At 47.4% G+C, this 18,275-nt stretch overlaps 2 long non-coding RNA genes across 3 annotated transcripts in view; one reads left to right on the forward strand and one right to left on the reverse strand.

Moving 5' to 3' along the window:
* Nucleotides 1–18,275, forward strand: part of LOC146776128 (uncharacterized) — a 120,151-nt gene that overhangs the window by 38,357 nt on the left and 63,519 nt on the right. The gene's annotated exons all lie outside the window — the stretch shown is intronic.
* The window catches only part of LOC146776129 (uncharacterized), a 30,268-nt gene continuing 17,301 nt past the window's right edge, over nt 5,309–18,275 (reverse strand). The window contains exon 3 of the long non-coding RNA XR_014972001.1: nt 5,309–5,697. This is a non-coding gene — a long non-coding RNA (uncharacterized LOC146776129). The remainder of the gene's footprint in view (nt 5,698–18,275) is intronic.

Here is an 18,275-nt window from a genome sequence, read left to right on the forward strand (position 1 = left end):
TTCTGAATGTTCTGTTCGTGCCTTTGCTGGCGGGCGTCGTGTGGAAATGTCCTGATCATCTACTACACTTTCTTCGGATGAAGTGTTTCCTGGTTTCCTGGAAAAACGTTTTTGGGCATATGTTTCGGCCCATGTATAAACTTCGTCCAATTTATAATCGATCGTGTCTCTTCGGAATTTTCGAATTTTCCTTTCATGTACTTCTCGTGCATAATTGTCTAGGCGGCCATTGATGTCTTCAAGGACTTTCTTCCAATTTTCTTGTTCCATTTGTACCTGTATTTCTTCTTTAAGTCTGTTGATGTCGTCTGTCAGTTCCGTAAGGATTGTTGAAATTTCTTCGACAATAAGAAGGATCAAATCTAATGAACATTTGTTCAATATTGCGTACCATTTAAGCATAAATGTTTTATTGAATTTGAAAAGCATAGGTTTCAAAGCTATGCGTAGTCCTCTTGGTATTCTTTTGACTTTGTGGTATTCAATCAATGTGGTAGCATGGAGTCGTTGGTTAATCTCCTTCTTTAGAGTGTATTCTAGTTGTTTCAGTAATTGAGTTGTAGTGCTAGTGGAGGAACTGAATGTGCGGGCTTCTTGTACCAAAGAGTATATTGATTCTGCTTCATCCGTTGTATAAGCTTTAGTATCTGCTTGGTTGGTGGTAATGTCGGATATATCTTTAAAGGACATGGTTAATTCGTGGGTGCTGGTACTAAAAGGGCTTAGAGTAAGAACAATGAAAGTGTGTAGTGCCTGCACTCCTGTATTCAATGCGAATCTATTTTTTAAAGGGTATATAAATCAATCTTAACAATTATCTGCGTGCTGTCATGTGAAAGGGTTTCAGCCCTAACCCTATCTGTGTAACAAAACGTAAAGAGGTGTGGTGTGATCCATACCTACATGACGCACAGCAATCATACTCAACAGAGTTTCAAAAAAGTAATGATTCTTTTACTCAACAATTCTTCATAAAGTAATATCAATCTTTAGTTTTCATAGTAAAACACATCATTTATACACGTATTTCTTAGACATACGTAATGGGTACAGCGGGATTCATAAGTTTAAATGTCTCCTAAACAAATGCTGTACATAAACCAATATAATTTCTTCTATTTGAAAATCCACCAAATTTTTAACATCTATCCCAATGCATTTCGGGTTGTCAGCCCTTCTTCAGGGGATTCAGTTCATGTGCTTCATTCAACAGTTCCGCATATGTAACCACCCCCAGACAGGAGAAAAGATTTCCTTGCAACACTCGTCTGATTGTAATACTGAAACAGTGATATACGCGATAAGATGTCCATGTGGACTCGTATACGTAGGCAGAACATCAAGAAAGATAAAAACGAGGATCATAGAACACAAGAGTACAATTCGAAATAAAAATTTGAAATCCTGTCTGGCTACACATTGGATAAACATAGGACACACCATACCACAATTACGCTTCACCATCTTAGAGAAACTTAACACCACAACTTGCACTGACATTCATAATACGTTAGCAAGAAAAGAAACATTTTGGATTAAAAAATTGGGCACTCTGATCCCCGGGGGGCTCAATGATCAGATTGAATTTTCCTGTTTCTTATAATGTATGTAAAATAACATTCTCTATGTTTCTTGAGTAGAGGCATGCTCTCCCGTCAATCATAGAATGTTGTTGATGTTTTGTAAAGGATTTGCACTCGTTTCGAAACACCAGATGGGTTCATTTAGAAATATTATTTCGTTTTACTTTTTTCTGAAACACATCAAGCAGCTGATAGACACGGACATCGTCCTTTGTAGAAAGTCGAAGTACTAGCAGAATACGTAATTTTCAAATGCGCACTAGACAAGGGATACTGTCCTTCACCTAATGTTTTTCCCGAGACTCAATAAAGTTTTCTCAAATGCACGACACGTATAAAAACAGCCCTTTTACGCCTCCCAATGACGACGCGTTGCTGTCATGCACGCATCAAGATTCCAACGTTACGCATCCTCTGACCTTTGACCGGTAAGCCACTTCCGTTGTATCTTGGTGAACCAACCGACCGTGCGTCGGACCTGCACCGTAACTAATGTAGCTTTCCTTACTTTCACAGACTCCTGGATAGGATTACATACAGCCCATCGAAGGGTAAGCCTTTATTAGTTTTCCCCTGACAACTAGTGTTGACACGCAGTCGTTTAAGCATTAATAGGATTCCTCTATATTTTTTTCAGTCGAGGGTCACCTCTTGATAATGTTGCATAGAAACACTATTGGACTCGTGACAGTGAGTACGTTAAACAGACATTTTTGTTGTTCACTTAAAGGCAAATCCGATATGGGTTTGCGCTTCACCCTCGGGTGTCCACTAGTAGGATGTTTAAATAAGGGTCACGTCGACTTGACTATCGCACAGATTTTCCTCTTTTCGCTTTCTTTATTAATACACTGGACCCTAAGCGCTTGAACACATTGTCAGTTAAGAGTGCAAATCCTAAAAATACATGTGAATTAAGCAATATTGTTTCAATTTTTTGTAGTGTTACATATGCGGAACTGTTGAATGAAGCACATGAACTGAATCCCCTGAAGAAGGGCTGACAACCCGAAATGCATTGGGATAGATGTTAAAAATTTGGTGGATTTTCAAATAGAAGAAATTATATTGGTTTATGTACAGCATTTGTTTAGGAGACATTTAAACTTATGAATCCCGCTGTACCCATTACGTATGTCTAAGAAATACGTGTATAAATGATGTGTTTTACTATGAAAACTAAAGATTGATATTACTTTATGAAGAATTGTTGAGTAAAAGAATCATTACTTTTTTGAAACTCTGTTGAGTATGATTGCTGTGCGTCATGTAGGTATGGATCACACCACACCTCTTTACGTTTTGTTACAAAGTCCTGCAGCTCCCCAGAGGACTTGCCATGCACTCACCTTACAGACTTTGTCTCCAGTGAGCACCGGATTTGCTCAACAAAGATTCAAAAAACCAGAATCTGGATTCAAATGAATAGGCGATTCTGTACCACTCAGCACCCGCCGGACGCCCATGGCCCGAGTTCGAGTGGCCCAACACCACGAGGAGGTATCCCCAGCATTCCTGACCTGGGATCTGGTGATCGACAACCTCCCTCAGGCTTCAAGACAAGGCCGGCAGCGTTCACCTGAAGGGTCCTCCGACCATGATCGGAGCTGGTTAGAAAACCCAACGGCAGACAACACCCCTGCACCCCACCCCACCGGGCCTTGGGTGGCCCAACTGACAGTGTTGAGGCATCCCCCAAGATCCCAACTTACCTCTCCTGATGGTGGGCCCCTTCAGGAAGCCTCCATGCCATAGTCTACAGCAACTTCTCTGAACTGAAGGTCTCCATTGAAAAGCACAGGGTCCCGACTTCTTTTTGGCACCCTGCACCTGGCCGCCCCAGTGCCGCTGGTGGTGCAGCTCCAGTGCTGGTCGTTGGCCCCTGCAGTGCTGACCTAAACCCCAGGAGCCTTGCTCCCACACCTGAGTGGCCTGCTCGTCAGCAGTCCCTAAAGGCCCCTTTAGCTCCATTGGCTAATATTCGGCCCCCTGCACTCTGCACCCGGCCGCACCAGCGCCGCTTGTGGTGCAACTCAGGTGCCCATCTAGACCTTGCTGAACCTTGGTCCTAACTCCCAAAACTCCCACTCGTTAGTCGTGTACTTGCCTGAGGAACCGCTAACACTTTTTCTCCCATAGGAACCCATGTTATGAGGTTTTGGGCCTAAAATGTTCTAAGTGTTGAACTGATGTTTGTATCAAGAAAAGAGAAATTAAACTGCAAAGTATAAAAAGTCTTACTTACAGTGTATTATAAGAACCTTAGGTGTGGTATCTAGGCATACCACCCCAATTCTCAAAGTAATCCAAAAGGAACTAAAAAGTATTCTAAAGGTAATTATTGTATAATGCAAACTACTTTCTGACTCATTACTAACCTGTAACTATTGCAAAATGCAATCATAACTGTAATTTAATTGTGAAATCCTGCATTCCAAGTATATTTTACCTACCTGTCCCAAGTCCTACTTGGTTCTAGAAATAAAATACAAGTATACCTTTTTTATACTTACCCAATTGGTCTGGATTCAGTCTCTGAGTGTGTGCATCAGTCTTGATTGAGTGAATAGAAAAAATGCTTAACACACTGTGGCTAAGACTAACTGCTCCTCCACACTACCACAAAGAGAACTGTTAGTACTTACCTAATTTAGCTTCTGCTATACTTTTGGGGACTCCCTGGACTCTGTGCACACTATACCTTACTTAGGTAAAGTATATACAGAGCCAGCTTCCTACAGGATGTCATCAGTGATGTCATGAGTGATGTCACTGACCATGTCATGAGTAATGTATTATGTGTGGTCATAAACAGTGCATTGCGGGGTGTAAGTTATAGTTAGTTCAGGTAACTATAAATGCTGAAGTACTGTTTTTTATGAAGGAAATCTGGGCCTAACTATAACTTCCCTGTATCCCTTGCTTTTTTGTGTGAATTTCTAAGGATTTTTTAAATTTTATTTCCTAACTATAACATCCCTGTAACCTTTGTTTTTTTTAAAGATAATTCCTAAGGTTTTTCAAATTCTATTTCCTAATTATAACGTCCCTGTAAAATTTGATTTTTTTAAGTGAATATAGACATATGTTTATATTCACTGAAAACACAAAGATTACAGGGACTCGACTCAAGTACATTACACCAGTCTGCTTTTAGTGATGAAGGTAGCTAGAAGCTTTTGGCATTACAACTCCGACAGTACAGGACAATGTTTCTATAATCACATCAGGCAGCAGAACGACTTGATGAGTTAAATGCTTGCTGCTGATATATGTGGTGATCTGCAGAGTACAACTTGGCAAGGCTGGTTCCGCCTTTCATCCTTGCAAGGTTCTGTCTCTCTCTGTTTATGTACAGAAGTAAAAACATTCCCAGAATTTGTAGAGAATACAAAGCTGATACAGTTTGTATTGTATTCCTTGTGGCAATTCATTGTGTTTGTGTAAATTACAAGATGAAAAACAACCTGTCAGGACATAATTTAATGGCACAAATTCCATAAGCAAGAAGAATTGTTGACCATCTGTAGTTTCTCAGTCCTTACTCTATTTCGGAAACATTGCTATTAGTGGGACACAGGGCAGAAGGAATGACCTAACTATTAAGTGGCGCTGTACCAGATGTGATACCCATCATGCATCACACAAGTTTTAGACAACAGCAATCTATCTCCTAAGACTTGTACCTTTATTTGTTTTGTTAACATCGGACAGGACTGGCTGAATGTGTCATACATTACATGGGGATTCATTTGAGAATAAATTGTTATTTAAAGAGAATCACAAATTGCACAAGACAGTGCCAAACTATGGCCATAAATGATGGTGCTAACCTCTCAATAATCAAAAGATTTATATAATTCAGCAGGTTTAGTACATTTTTACCAAGTACATATGTAATAATGCGCAGGTGCTTGGTGCTCTCGTGCTCACACAAGACACATAACAAAGGAAATGACAAAAAATGTGCTTAAACATAGAAACAAACGGCCATAACACGTTTTTGAGCTGGGCATCATATTCAATCTGTTCCACAGCATCTCTTTCATTCAATGTAAAGGAGCCTTGATCTGTTTGTTGCGGTTTCAACAATGTTTCAACCTTGTTTTTTGTGCTGTGTAAAATGATAAAAATGTGAATGAAAAATACATTTAAAAACATTTTTTTTTAAAACAAAAGCAAATAGAAACCCAATTGGTGCCCTCTCTATATTTTCTTGGGGTGGGGAGAAAAGGGAAAAAATACTCCAATAGAAGAAAATATACCCAAGAAGAAGGCATATACAAAGAAAAAAACACAAACATTAGTCAATGCAATCACATACAAATTTCACAAAAAGTAATATAAATATTGGAAAATCAGGACATTTCAGATGCATAGAAATTAGCCTAGTGAACTACAGTCTTGGTAAATAATGTTTTACTGCAATTCTAGGTGTTGAAAGAATAATATAGATTTTCCAAAGTGTTAAACCACTCTACCATTGTTTAGAGACCTGTCTCAGTTGGACATCCAAAAATGTATGATATGATACAGTTCCAGTCATGTAAAATAGAAATAAACGTAGGGGCCTGTTCACAAAGATAAATCTGCACATGCAGATTTGCTACAAATGGGGTCTATTCACAAAGGTAAAATATACATGTGTAGATTTTCTACAAGTAAATTAACTTTTCTACTTTTGAGTAACTTTCCTACTTTTGGCTATTCACCATTTATGAGGCAAAGTTACTCAAAAGTGTAGACTTACATGCACATCTTGAAATAGGGAGTGGAGCTAATAAAAATGTCAAATACGACTGTAAAGTTACACTAGTAGTGACTTTACAACTGTATCTGACATTCCACAGACTTGGCGGAGACCTCAGCAAACAGGGCAGAGATCGCCATATGGTAAAGTTTAGGAAAAAGCTTTAAAGTTAAATACACTTTTTGTAAAAAGTAGAAGGATATTTTTATGTCAAACATGCATGCTAATTAAATGTATAAGTATATATTTTCAAAGTAAAACAATATTTAAATGTTATATCATGAGTAACATACTTTTACATATAAAATGTAATTATTTTGAATATATTAAATACAAAAATATTTTTCTGAAGTTTAAACGTCCCACTAAAGTAAACAAATTATATTTTTTATTATGTATTAAAAAGTACTAAAAGTGAAGTATAAATTAACTAAAGGTAATTTAATTATTTGCAATAAATATTAATGTTCCATCAATTAAAAAAATTAAAAAGGTTACTACCTACTGGAAGGAAATCCTTAGCCACATCAAAGATGTTTTTGGATTCACCATACTGGAAAATTCAGTGATGATTGTCCTGGGGCTCAAGCCCACAACTCTTCTCACCATGACCCAAGCTGACTGGCGTGTTTTATTACATATGCTGGGAGCGGTCAAGCAGACAATAGCATTATACTGGAAAAAACGAGATTGTTTTCATATTTTGTTTTAATGTGGATACTTTGATTCATTTTCAATAAAAAGAATTTACAACCAAAATTTAAAAAGGTTGATAACATATTGTAAAATAAATTAATCATTGTGTTTTATTTATAGGTGATTTTTAAAAATGACATTAAATGTATTTATATTTTTAAATAGTTTAAATAATGTATTTTAATCATGTTATCCTATGGGGTTTTATTTTAAGTCCCTATGTCTATTATTTTCAATGGGTGGATGTTGCTTTACCAGTGGTTGACCATGTGTGGTGCTGGACTTACTCTTGCCCTGAGCTGGATCCCATTTACTACTGTTTGGCATTCTTTTTGGCTATAGTAACTATAGACGTACAGTGTGTCAGTACCAATGGGCTTACTTTTAGTGTGTGGGAACATGTCCCTCCCTATCCCGCTCCAAATCTCTCCTTATACCTCCCTTAATCCCTGTCATTGATTAGTAAGTATTACCCATTTTATGGCTACATAGCCCATTCCTACCACTTGTAATAATAAAACATATGTGTACATGTGCAGAGATCTCTGCAGTGGGGGCGGAGATCTCCGCACATACTGGAGAGGCTGTGGTGGAGACCTTGCTATGTAGGATTGTGGGTTACATTTTGTAGAATGTTAGTAGTACTACTGTAGTATTACTACATGTACTACAAAATGCAGTTTGTGAATAGACCCCCTTCTGCAGCAATTTTATATTACTCATCTTTGGTATTGAGTCCCATCTCTTTCAAGTAGCAATGTAGAGCCACTTGCATTCCATCATCTGTAGAATTTGTTGAAGATCTCTTCCTCTCTGTGATTTCTTCGCCATCTCAATGTCCAGGAAAATTAATTTACCAGTGGTGCAGAGGTAACCTAGTAGCTTAACAACAGCCCCCATGGTGCGGGGAGCCCCGGAGCTGCAGGGGCCCCCTTGAGTATGGTGCAGAGCTCATGACTGGGTCTAGTGCATGGGGGCCCCCTCCATGAACGTTGCTGGGGTCCCCCTCATGTTTTTGTTACGCAACTGAGGTAAATTTGCAGCAGAGCCTACTCCTATATTAGCCTATTCTCTCCTTTTATAGTTTGCACAGTCTGGCCCACGTAGTTCACACAGACACCATATGCTGTAAATCACACGAGTGGAACTACAATTTGAGAAAAATTACAGTTCTTGTTTCACATTGTTATGAATGAAAGTTATAGGGGCTTATTTTAATGTCTGACACCGTTGCGGAAACGGGACCAACCGACCTCCGGTCGGCGGTCCCCAACGCCTAATTATGATGAGATCGTACCATGTTTTACGGCTATAAACCGACTGTTGCACAAGCTCCCATAGGTAAATGTGAGGTTGCGTTAATCCCCGCACCCCATTGCAAGCACCTCAAGGTGCCTGCCATAAGGTGCAGGGATTGACAGGAGGGCACCATAGGTGACCCCTCGGCCCTCAACCAGAGGCTACAAGGAAAAGGGGGCCCTGCTAGCTCGCTTTCCGACAGGCTTTCCATGTCAGAAAGCCCGACATGCAAAGCCTGTCGGAAACCGAGCATCATAATCCCGGTCTCTGCCTGGCCGAAAGGCTACTGGAGCCCGTCAGAAGCCAGCCGGAATTGCCGGCCGGTTTTCATTTTGACCGGCTGCATTGTTATCAGCCGGTCAGAATTGAAACCGACGATCTCCGTCATAAAGCCTCCGACCTAAGGTCGGAGGCTTTACGACCGAGATCGAAATAGGCCCCTTAGTGTTGAAGGTGTATCGACATCCCGCACAATTGCCACATTTGAAATGCTCAGTTATGGCTGGTAGTCCTGACACTATGGTGTTTTTCCATGACTTTACTTTCATCAGCGTGAACAATGTGGGCCTTGATGTTTTAACCTCATTTATAGGCAATCATAGGAAGGTCCAAATCAAGGTTCCCTGCTCTTAAAATAATCCAATGTTTTTGATGATTTTCACAATTATGTTGCTATGTGCATTAGAAGTCATAAAAAACTAATGTATCGGGGCGTGGCTTGAGCACGATGGCCGATCGGACCTGATCCGAGTCGGCTCCCGCTACACCCCGGGCTCACCCCGGCTACAGTGATGTTCCTGGGTCCCTGGGCGGGACAAACGCTCTCCGGATGAATTGGTGAGCTGGTGTGCGGCGGTAGACCGGGCCGAATCCTGCTGGGAGGCGGACGGAGCACCCGGGACCCATAGCGGGGGAGGCTCCTCCGAGGAACAAGATGGCGGCTCCCATAGCGCGATCGGCGCTCCGTGCCGGGCGCGGCTGACGGGCCGGCGCGCCCGGGCTGAAGACGAGTGCGGCTGGGGCTTCCTGGGTGCCTTCGTGGGGGTACGGGCCCGGAGGGGGAGAGGAGCGGACCCCTGAAGTTGCGGTCTCTGCGGGTATCGGGACCCGCGATCGCGCAACCTTCGAGGCAGCGGCCATATTGAGCAGGGAGTGAAGCGTGAGCAACGGAGGCCGGTGAGGAGAGGGAGGAGAACTGCCCAGGGGCCCCAGGAGAGAGAACCCAACTGGACTGAGCGAGAGAAGGGGGGGCGGGCGTGCCGCCCTCCGTGTTCCAGATCCCCTGGGGCGCTGGTGGGGGACCGTCCCCTCGTGGCTGCGCCGGGGGCCCTCGGCTGCATCGCAGTTACAACGCGACTCCCCCTCGGGGGGGGGGGAAGAGAGAGCCGTTGACGGAGGACGCGCGAGTGCTGGACCGGGGGGCCGGCAGAGGTTCCCCATCGCACTCACACCGACTGGCGGGCCCCCGGAGAACAAACGGAGACCGGGAGGAGAGGGACCGGGATCGGCCGAGGAGTGCTGTCGGAGCGGGCTGAGGCCCCGGGGGATGATCCGGGGGGCCCGGCAAGGGCGAACCGCAGGCGGAGCCGGTCAGGGGTGGCCATATGCCGGCTAAGAAGAACCAGGCAAAACGCAACGCCTCCGTCACAGCCCTCTTCGGTCCAGCGGATAGGGGGCTGGCGGAGACCCCGGCAAAAGCGCCGGGCGCGATGGCGCTCACTAAGGACGATCTCCTGGCCTCACTGCGGGACTTCAAAGCGGAGCTGCGAGAGGAGATAGGCCGGGATGTCCAGTGCTCGATTGATCAACTACGCGCGGACTTGCGCGACCAGTTATCTGGCCTCCGACAAGACGTCGACGCGGTGGGCACGCGAGTGGTGGAGTTGGAGACCAGTCACCAGGATTTGGATAGCAGGACCGCGGACCACTCGCGCCGGATTCAAGCCCTCCAAGATCAACTGACGCTAACGCAGCTCAAGGCGGAGGATCAGGAGAACCGCGCTCGCCGCGATAACATCCGCGTGCGCCACCTGGAAGAGCGGGCGGAGGGGCCAGACCTGGAGGCATTCCTAGAGGGCCTCTTCGCTGAGGTGGTGAAGCCGCAGACCCTCAAGATCAAGCTTGACTGGGCACACAGGGTGGGCATCTTGACGCCGGGAGATAAGCGGAGGCCGAGAGACATTTTGGCTAAATTTCACTCCTACAAAATTAAGGAGGCTGTCCTAGCGGCGGCCCGAGCGTCTGCGGAGGTATCATTCCAAGGATATACATGTGCGTTGTACCAAGACCTCTCTCCGGCGACGTTGGCAAGGCGCCAGTCCTTTCGGCCTCTGACTACCAAATTGAGAGCGGAGCACATCAGGTACCGCTGGACTTTCCCCTTTGGCCTCTCATTTGAATACCAGAACAAGCAGCGAACTGTGAGGGACTTGGCGGCCGGTAGGGCCATTCTGGGACTTTCCCCGTCGGAGGATGAGCAAGAGGAGGGGGGGACCTCCACCTCTGACAGAGCCAGGGCGAGGGCCGGAGAATGGGCCACGGTGGGTCGGGCTCCGCCCAGATGACTCCGCGGGTGCCGCCACCAGGAGAAGGCCTTAACAGGCGGAGGGGGTCCCTGTGCACCTGTCGTGGGCTCCTGCGGCCTCGCCTGCTCCCTGCTTCATCAGATCGGGTGGCCATTACGGGAGCGGGAGTATCGCTGGACACTGGACTACCGGTATGGGCCTGTCCGGGGGACCTGGGAACAACAGTTGAGGATGCTTTCCTCATTTCTTTTCTATGCATAGAGATATGTTTGATGCCGGGGTGGGGGTGGGGGTGGGCGGGTTGCCCTGTCCCTCCGAGTTTTTCACACTTGGATGTTGTGTAGAGTTGGGGTTTCTTGGTTACTTGCGTTTCGTTTTTTTTTCCTTTCCCTTTCTTCTCTCTCTTTCTTTCTTCTTTGGACATGGAGGGCGGGGGGGTCTTCCGGGGGGGGGGGTGGAGGGGCACACTCTGGGTTTGACTGCTGACGGTTGCTCTTATTTCCCTAAACTATGGCTTTATCCATAGGCTCCTGGAATGTTCAGGGACTTAACTCCCCCCAGAAGCGACAGAGGGTGATGAAGTACATAGCGGATCACCACCTAGACGTAGTTGCACTACAGGAAACACATCTGCGTAGAGGGGAGGACACCAGGCTGAGGCATAGGTCATACCCACTCATATACAGTTCTTCCGCCACCACCAAACACAGGGGGGTAACATTGCTGTTCCATAGCGGAGTGAAGTTCCAGCCACTGGAGGTATGTTCGGATAAGACGGGGAGATGGGTGATGGTGAAGGGGGTTCTGAGGGGACAGACCTGCACTTTCATTTCCCTCTACGCGCCCAATACGGGTCAGGCGGGATTCTTGTCCTCTTTTTGTTCGAGGGTGGAACAGTTTGCGGAGGGCTCGGTGGTCCTGATGGGAGACTTCAACCTGGTTTGGCAAACAGCATTGGATAGCTCGCGCTCCCAGAGGGCGGAGTCGGGTGCTTTCTCCACGGCCTCTAGACAACGCTTCTCTGATTTGGGCCTTTGCGACGCCTGGCGCACCCTTCATCCTTCCACGAAGGATTACACCCACTTCTCACATGTTCATCAGTCGTATTCGCGGTTGGACTATATTTTTATCAATCGCGCTCTGTCGGGGACTCTTCGAGATGCTCGGATTCTCCCGCTCTCCATCTCTGACCATAGTATGGTCACGATCACACTTCATTGGGCGGGCCCCCGGGATCGGCCGCGGAAGTGGTACTTCCCTGCCTCCCTCACCAGGGATATAGTGCTGCGCGCATCCTTGAGGGAGACTATCGACGACTACTTTGCCCTTAACGGCGCGGACGAGACCTCGGAGCTGATCCGGTGGGACGCGTTTAAGGCAGTGCTCAGGGGTAAGTGCATAGCACTCAACTCCGCGCTCAACCGGCAGAGAGCAGCAGAGCGTGAACGCCTGGAGGTAGAGCTGGGAGCGGCGGAGCAGGCCCATATGGCCAAGCCTTCTCGCCTCACCTTACGACCCCTTACGGCTCTGAGGGGCAAACTGAAGTCTATTTACGCCAACAGGGCTGAGCTTACCCTCTTGCGTCTCCGTCACACCTCGTATACACAGGGGAACAAGATCGGGAGACACCTGGCTCGCCAACTTCGAGTTAAAAGGGATAGGGAATACATTGAGGAGATACGTGCTCCCGCGGATGTGGTAATTCGCTCCGACGCGGGGAAGGCGGACTGCTTCCGTTCCTTCTATAACAAGTTATACTCGTCGGATTCCTTGGATAGCTCAGAGCAAGAAGAATATTTAAAGGGGTTACAGCTTCCCCGGGTTGCCGCTGCCGCCAATGCAGATCTCTGCGCCCCCATCTCGCTGGAAGAAGTCACCGGGGCCATCATGGCGCTTAAACTGAATAAAGCCCCCGGTCCCGATGGCCTTACAGCCCTCTTTTACCGCACCTTCGCGCCAGATCTGGCTCCACGCCTGCAAACTCTTTTTAACGCCGTCATCGCTCAGGGGGTGGTCTCTCCATCCATGGCGGAGGCGGTTATTACGGTCCTCCCAAAGCCGGGGAAATCCAGGGACCAATGTTCCTCATATCGCCCGATTGCGCTTCTAAATCTAGACGCTAAATTGTATTCTTCTATTCTGGCCACTAGGCTCAATCCACTCATGACAGCGCTGATACATCCCGACCAATCAGGTTTCATTCCAGGGAGGCAAACGCACGATAACACGCGACGTATTGTACATCTCATAGAAAAAGCCTCTAAGAGACGCTTGCCGGCCATCCTCGTGGGACTGGATGCCGAGAAGGCGTTCGACCGGGTGGACTGGGGCTTTCTCTTCTCCACCATGCGCCGGATGGGCTTTGCGGATGCCTTTATCGCAATGATTCAGGCCAACTACCGGATCCCAACGTCGCGTGTCCAGGTGAATGGGACATGTTCGGCTCCGTTTCCCCTCTCTAGGGGCACCAGGCAGGGTTGCCCCTTATCCCCCCTCCTGTTTGCCTTGAGCATTGAGCCCCTGGCGATGGCCATTCGACACAACCCGCAGATAACGGGGATTCCATTCGCGGGAGAGGATCATAAGCTCTCCCTATTTGCAGATGACGTGCTCCTCTCCCTCACGCACCCCTCCGCGTCGCTCCCATCTCTCCACGCCGAACTGCGCCGTTACGAACGGGTGGCGGGGTTCAAGATTAACCAGGACAAGTCGTGCATCCTTAACCTTACGCTCCAGGGTGATGAGCTCTTGCGCAGCCAGCAGATCACACCTTTCCGATGGGCGGCTGCATCGCTCCAGTACCTGGGAGTTCAGCTCACCCCTACTGTAGACGACCTATACAAGGCCAACTTCCCCCCCCTGCTTACGCAAATTAAGGCCGACTTAGCGCGCTGGAAGCCATTGTTTATCTCTTGGATGGGGCGTATCCACTCGCTTAAAATGACAATATTGCCGAAACTGCTCCATTTGTTTCAAGCCCTCCCCATTGAGGTCCCACTCTCTTTTTTCTCAACGATGCGCTCCCTCTGCTCTCGCTACATCTGGCAGGGGGGAAGAGCCCGCCTATCATTCTCCATGCTGCGGAGGCCTCGCGCTGAGGGCGGGGCGGGCCTCCCCGACTCTTTATTATAAGGCGTCTCAACTGCGCGTATTGACAGAATGGTCAAAGAGAGAGTCGGATAAACATTGGCTACATATGGACAGGTCGGTGGCGGGTCGGACTATCTGGGATATAGCGTGGCGCCCGAAACGCGAGAGACCGGACAACGCGTACATCAGCACGCCCACCAAAACGACGTTGCGGGTTTGGGATACATTAGCGGCGGACGAGCGGTGGACCACTTTCCCTTCCCCCCACACCCCTATTCATGGGTTGGCGACCTTCCCGCCGGCGCTCGCTAGGGGGCCTTTCGCGGCTTGGGAGGAGGGGGGATGTTTAATGATAGGACATCTCTTTAGGGGGTCACGGTTGATGACTTTTTCCGAATGCAGGACCGACTTTAGCCTTCCGCAGACTGAACACTTTAGATACCTCCAGCTCAAGCACTGGCTGCAATCACAGGAAGTCCAGGCGGCCATCCGCAGGCCCCAGACACCATTTGAAAGATTCATACGCACTACCACCGCCATGAGGGGGGCCATCTCATTTCTCTATGGGCACCTTTTGGCCACTGTGGTCTCCCCGTCCCCGCGCTATAAGGCTAAATGGGAGGAGGGGCTACATAGACCGATTGAGGACCGGGAGTGGGAGGCTCTGTGGTCGGACATATCGAAGCACAACCACTCGATTGAACTGCGTGAGGCGCACATGAAGGTAATGGTGGATTGGTACCTATATCCTGCTAAATTGCGGCGTATTTTCCCTGGCACCTCTGACCGCTGCTGGAGGGGTTGTGGGTTGTTGGGGGACTTTCAGCACATCTGGTGGACCTGCCCCACGATCCGCCCCTTCTGGGAGGAGATCCTGGCGCAAATTAAATCTATGTTGGGCTACCCGATCCCCACCTCCATGGCGACTGCACTGCTGGGCCTCCGAGATCCCTCCCTGCGCTACCAAACCAGAGCAGATAAGGCCGTGATGTGGTTATGCCTGGGAGCGGCAAAGGTGGCTATCGCGGCCAATTGGAAGAAGCAGGCGGCTCCCACGACCTCGATGTGGCAGGCCCGCCTCTGGAGGCTCTTGAGCCTGGAAAGAATGGCGGACATCTTCAGGGATGACTATACCACCTTTGAATCTAAGTGGGGCCCTCTGGTGAATTTCCTTTCCAGCGGCTTGCCGGCGGCGGTATGTCCGCCACAGCTCCGGGGCTTGCAGCTGTTTCAGCTTTAGGCGGACGGGGCGGCTATGGGCGGCACCACCTGATGGAGGGGTTCGCTGTCGCAGGGTCTCAGGGGGAGTCCTTGTCCTGTATCCGCTCTGGGCGGGCCTCGCCCCTCCCTCGCTCCGACACCGGACCTTTGGGCCTTCTACCGGAGCCCCTCCCATCTCTTTCTCTATTTCTCTATCTTTCTCTTCTTTCTTTCCTCTTATATTTTGTGGGGTGGGGCGGGTGGGGCGGGAGGGATTGTGAGGAGTTGGGGGGGGTCGTAAACAGGTTCTACAGCTTCATGACACAGTGTCAGCTGGTGGTTTGCCTGAGCCTTTTGGAGTACTGGCCGGCGCAGGTCTGTTAGAACCCGATAGACGCCCACTGGGGGTCTCCGGGGTATATTTCCGGGATTGCACCCTCTCCCTATTCTAGCTACTCTGTACCCTTCCATTAGCGAGTGTTCCCATGGGGGAGGCTCGCCTCTTCTGGGTTTTGAGGAAGGTCGGTACTCTGATGTTGTATCCACTACTGCTTGACGGTCCACTCGGCTACGAGACACATGTTCTGGTCTGTACTGTTTGTTATGCCTTTTCTGAAGCTAATAAAAAACAATTTTGACAAAAAAAGAAACTAATGTATCAGATTCCTTTTTTCAGTTTAGGGGAGAACAGTTCATGCCTTGGTGAAAACCAGGCTGTCTTCATAGCTGCCTTTACAATTTTGTGAGGGTGTCCCTGGCCTTAAGATGTTGTTTTAGTATATTTGACCCAGCAAAACAATCAACTTTAAATGTACAATTACATTAGAGCCTTAAAATATGCTTGAATGTCTCTCAGGGCTCTGGGATGGAAACTCTGTTATTTTAGTAGTGTGTTATAATTATACAATCGTTTTATTAATTAAAATCCAGAAAATGGATGTGGAGGAAGAACATTTAGGGCCTGATTGATAACTTGGCGATGGAGTATGCGTACCGTCAAGACAAAGGTCTGCCTGCTTGATTTACATGCACAGCAGGGACTACTCCATCACCACCGTGATGAAAATCATCCGACCGCCAAGTGGAGTGAGAGCCATCGGGGGCAGACCTCGAATTCCTCCCACCTGATTTAGATGGCCGGAATAGAGGCCAGTTTTCACTGCCCATCACCACCAGGAAAACTCTGGCAGTAAGGGGCAGTGAAAACTGCTTAATGCTCAGTTCCTGCCAATGCTTTAGAAATGACCGCCTGCTTGGCTGACATTTCTCAATTTGGCGAGCGGCATCTCCGTCAGGGCAATGGTATAATTTGCTCCGTCTCACTGATGGAAGAACAGGCTTCACGCCAACATCTAAATTAGGCCCTAAGGGATTTTAATTATTTTTGGAAATCCTAATCCTTTATGTAAGCACTCCAATTGTAACCACTTGTGACTTGGCAAAATCAGTTAGATAAGACTTTGATCCAGACAAGCGATTCAGGGACGAAGGATGGTAAACTCATTGGGGTTCCTAAAAAATATGAGGTTAATATCTTTGCAAAGGAGTATTAACTCAGTGAATGCCTTACTGGTGTACATCAATGTCAAGGGCATGAGACATAAATGTTAGGGAAAGTGCTTTTCCAAAGGGTGTCGAAATTCTGTGCAAACATTGGAGAAAATGTTTGGCACAGGAGTGAGCAGACACCCTGGAAGTCAAGGAGGAAAGTATTGACATTTAATTTACATAATTTGGTTGGCAGTATAGTTAAAGGTCAGAAAGTAGTTATTACACCATTTTTATTCTCATTATACACTCCTCCTTTTAATAAATCATTTAAATGGCCTAGTTTGAATGGCAACCTTTGCTAAAAACTAAGAAACAGAAAAATATTACAGAAAAATGACATCCTGTCTGTTAATACGCCACAGGGGAAGCAGGTTGGTTGGTTGAACATGAGTTACACGAGAAGGTGTGATTTGTGGTGTAAAAGTGGGATCAGAGTTTTCTCAGGCGATTATTGTGGGGTGCTGAGTTAGGGCTAGAAGTGTTTATATGATGGTGTTTACATTTTGCGATTTTATGAACTGGAAACATTTGGCAACAGTTAATGGCCATCTCTCTGAATTTGCTGAATTTTGTTATGGTGATACCAAGAAGCCAGAATCTCTGATTTAAGTTGGTATCACCACACCAAAATTCAGCAATTACAGGTTAGTCCCTGAAATGAGGAATAACTAGATAGACCTGTGACTACTTGGGGCCCCATTAAGATGGCGGTGCTGGGACCGACCAGCAGCAGTGCGGCGGTCCTGCACCACTGATTAGGATGCGACCGCCACCCTGGTGGTCGCATTGTGTATATTTAACATTGCGGAGGGTGCTGCTGTAAGCAGCACCCGCCGCAATGCCAAAATGGCATGTTGTACTTTGCCATGCACAACGTAGCAGGCATTGCGCGGTGCCTGCCACCTTGTGCATGGTGATGTAGGGAGATACCTAGGGGGTACAATAGGTAGCCCCCAAGTGCAGCCCCCCACCCCCCGGGGCACGCAACGGGCCCTCAAAGCAATTTCCGCCGGCCTTTCCATGGCGTCATCACCGCTATGGAAAGGCCAGAACCGCCAGGCATCATAATATGGATGGCACCACCACCATATTATGCCTGTGTTCCGCCCGGTCGGCAATCGTGACGATTGCTGACCGGCGGAAAAGCGGTGGCATGACTTTCCTTCCGCCGCGGTACCCCCCACCATGGTAATGTGGTGTGGGTAAATGATGTTGTGATAGCGGGCGGATCGCCGGCCAGATGGTAGCGATCCGCCCGCCATCATAATGGCCCCCTTGGTCTTTTTTTGCTAGTTTTACCCTGATTCTGGAAAAAATCCATTCACATTTTCCTCCTATTCAGAGCAGTTGGTTTAGCCTGGGGGAAGAGGTGTCTGCTCGCCTTGTGATGTTTCAGGGATCGGAGGAGGGGTCAGAATTGTTTCTTGCCTGCAGCCCCTGCAGTGGTTTCACTCACTGCGGATCTGCCCTGTAAGATATCAATTTTAGGTCTGACGGTAGCCAAGACTAACTTTTGACTAAAGTTTGATTTTTCTAAAATGATATGTATGATATACTGACATTAAGGGGTTTTAGCCACCT

This window comes from Triturus cristatus, chromosome 12 (assembly GCF_964204655.1).
Source record: "Triturus cristatus chromosome 12, aTriCri1.1, whole genome shotgun sequence".
NCBI classification, from domain to species: domain Eukaryota; kingdom Metazoa; phylum Chordata; class Amphibia; order Caudata; family Salamandridae; genus Triturus; species Triturus cristatus.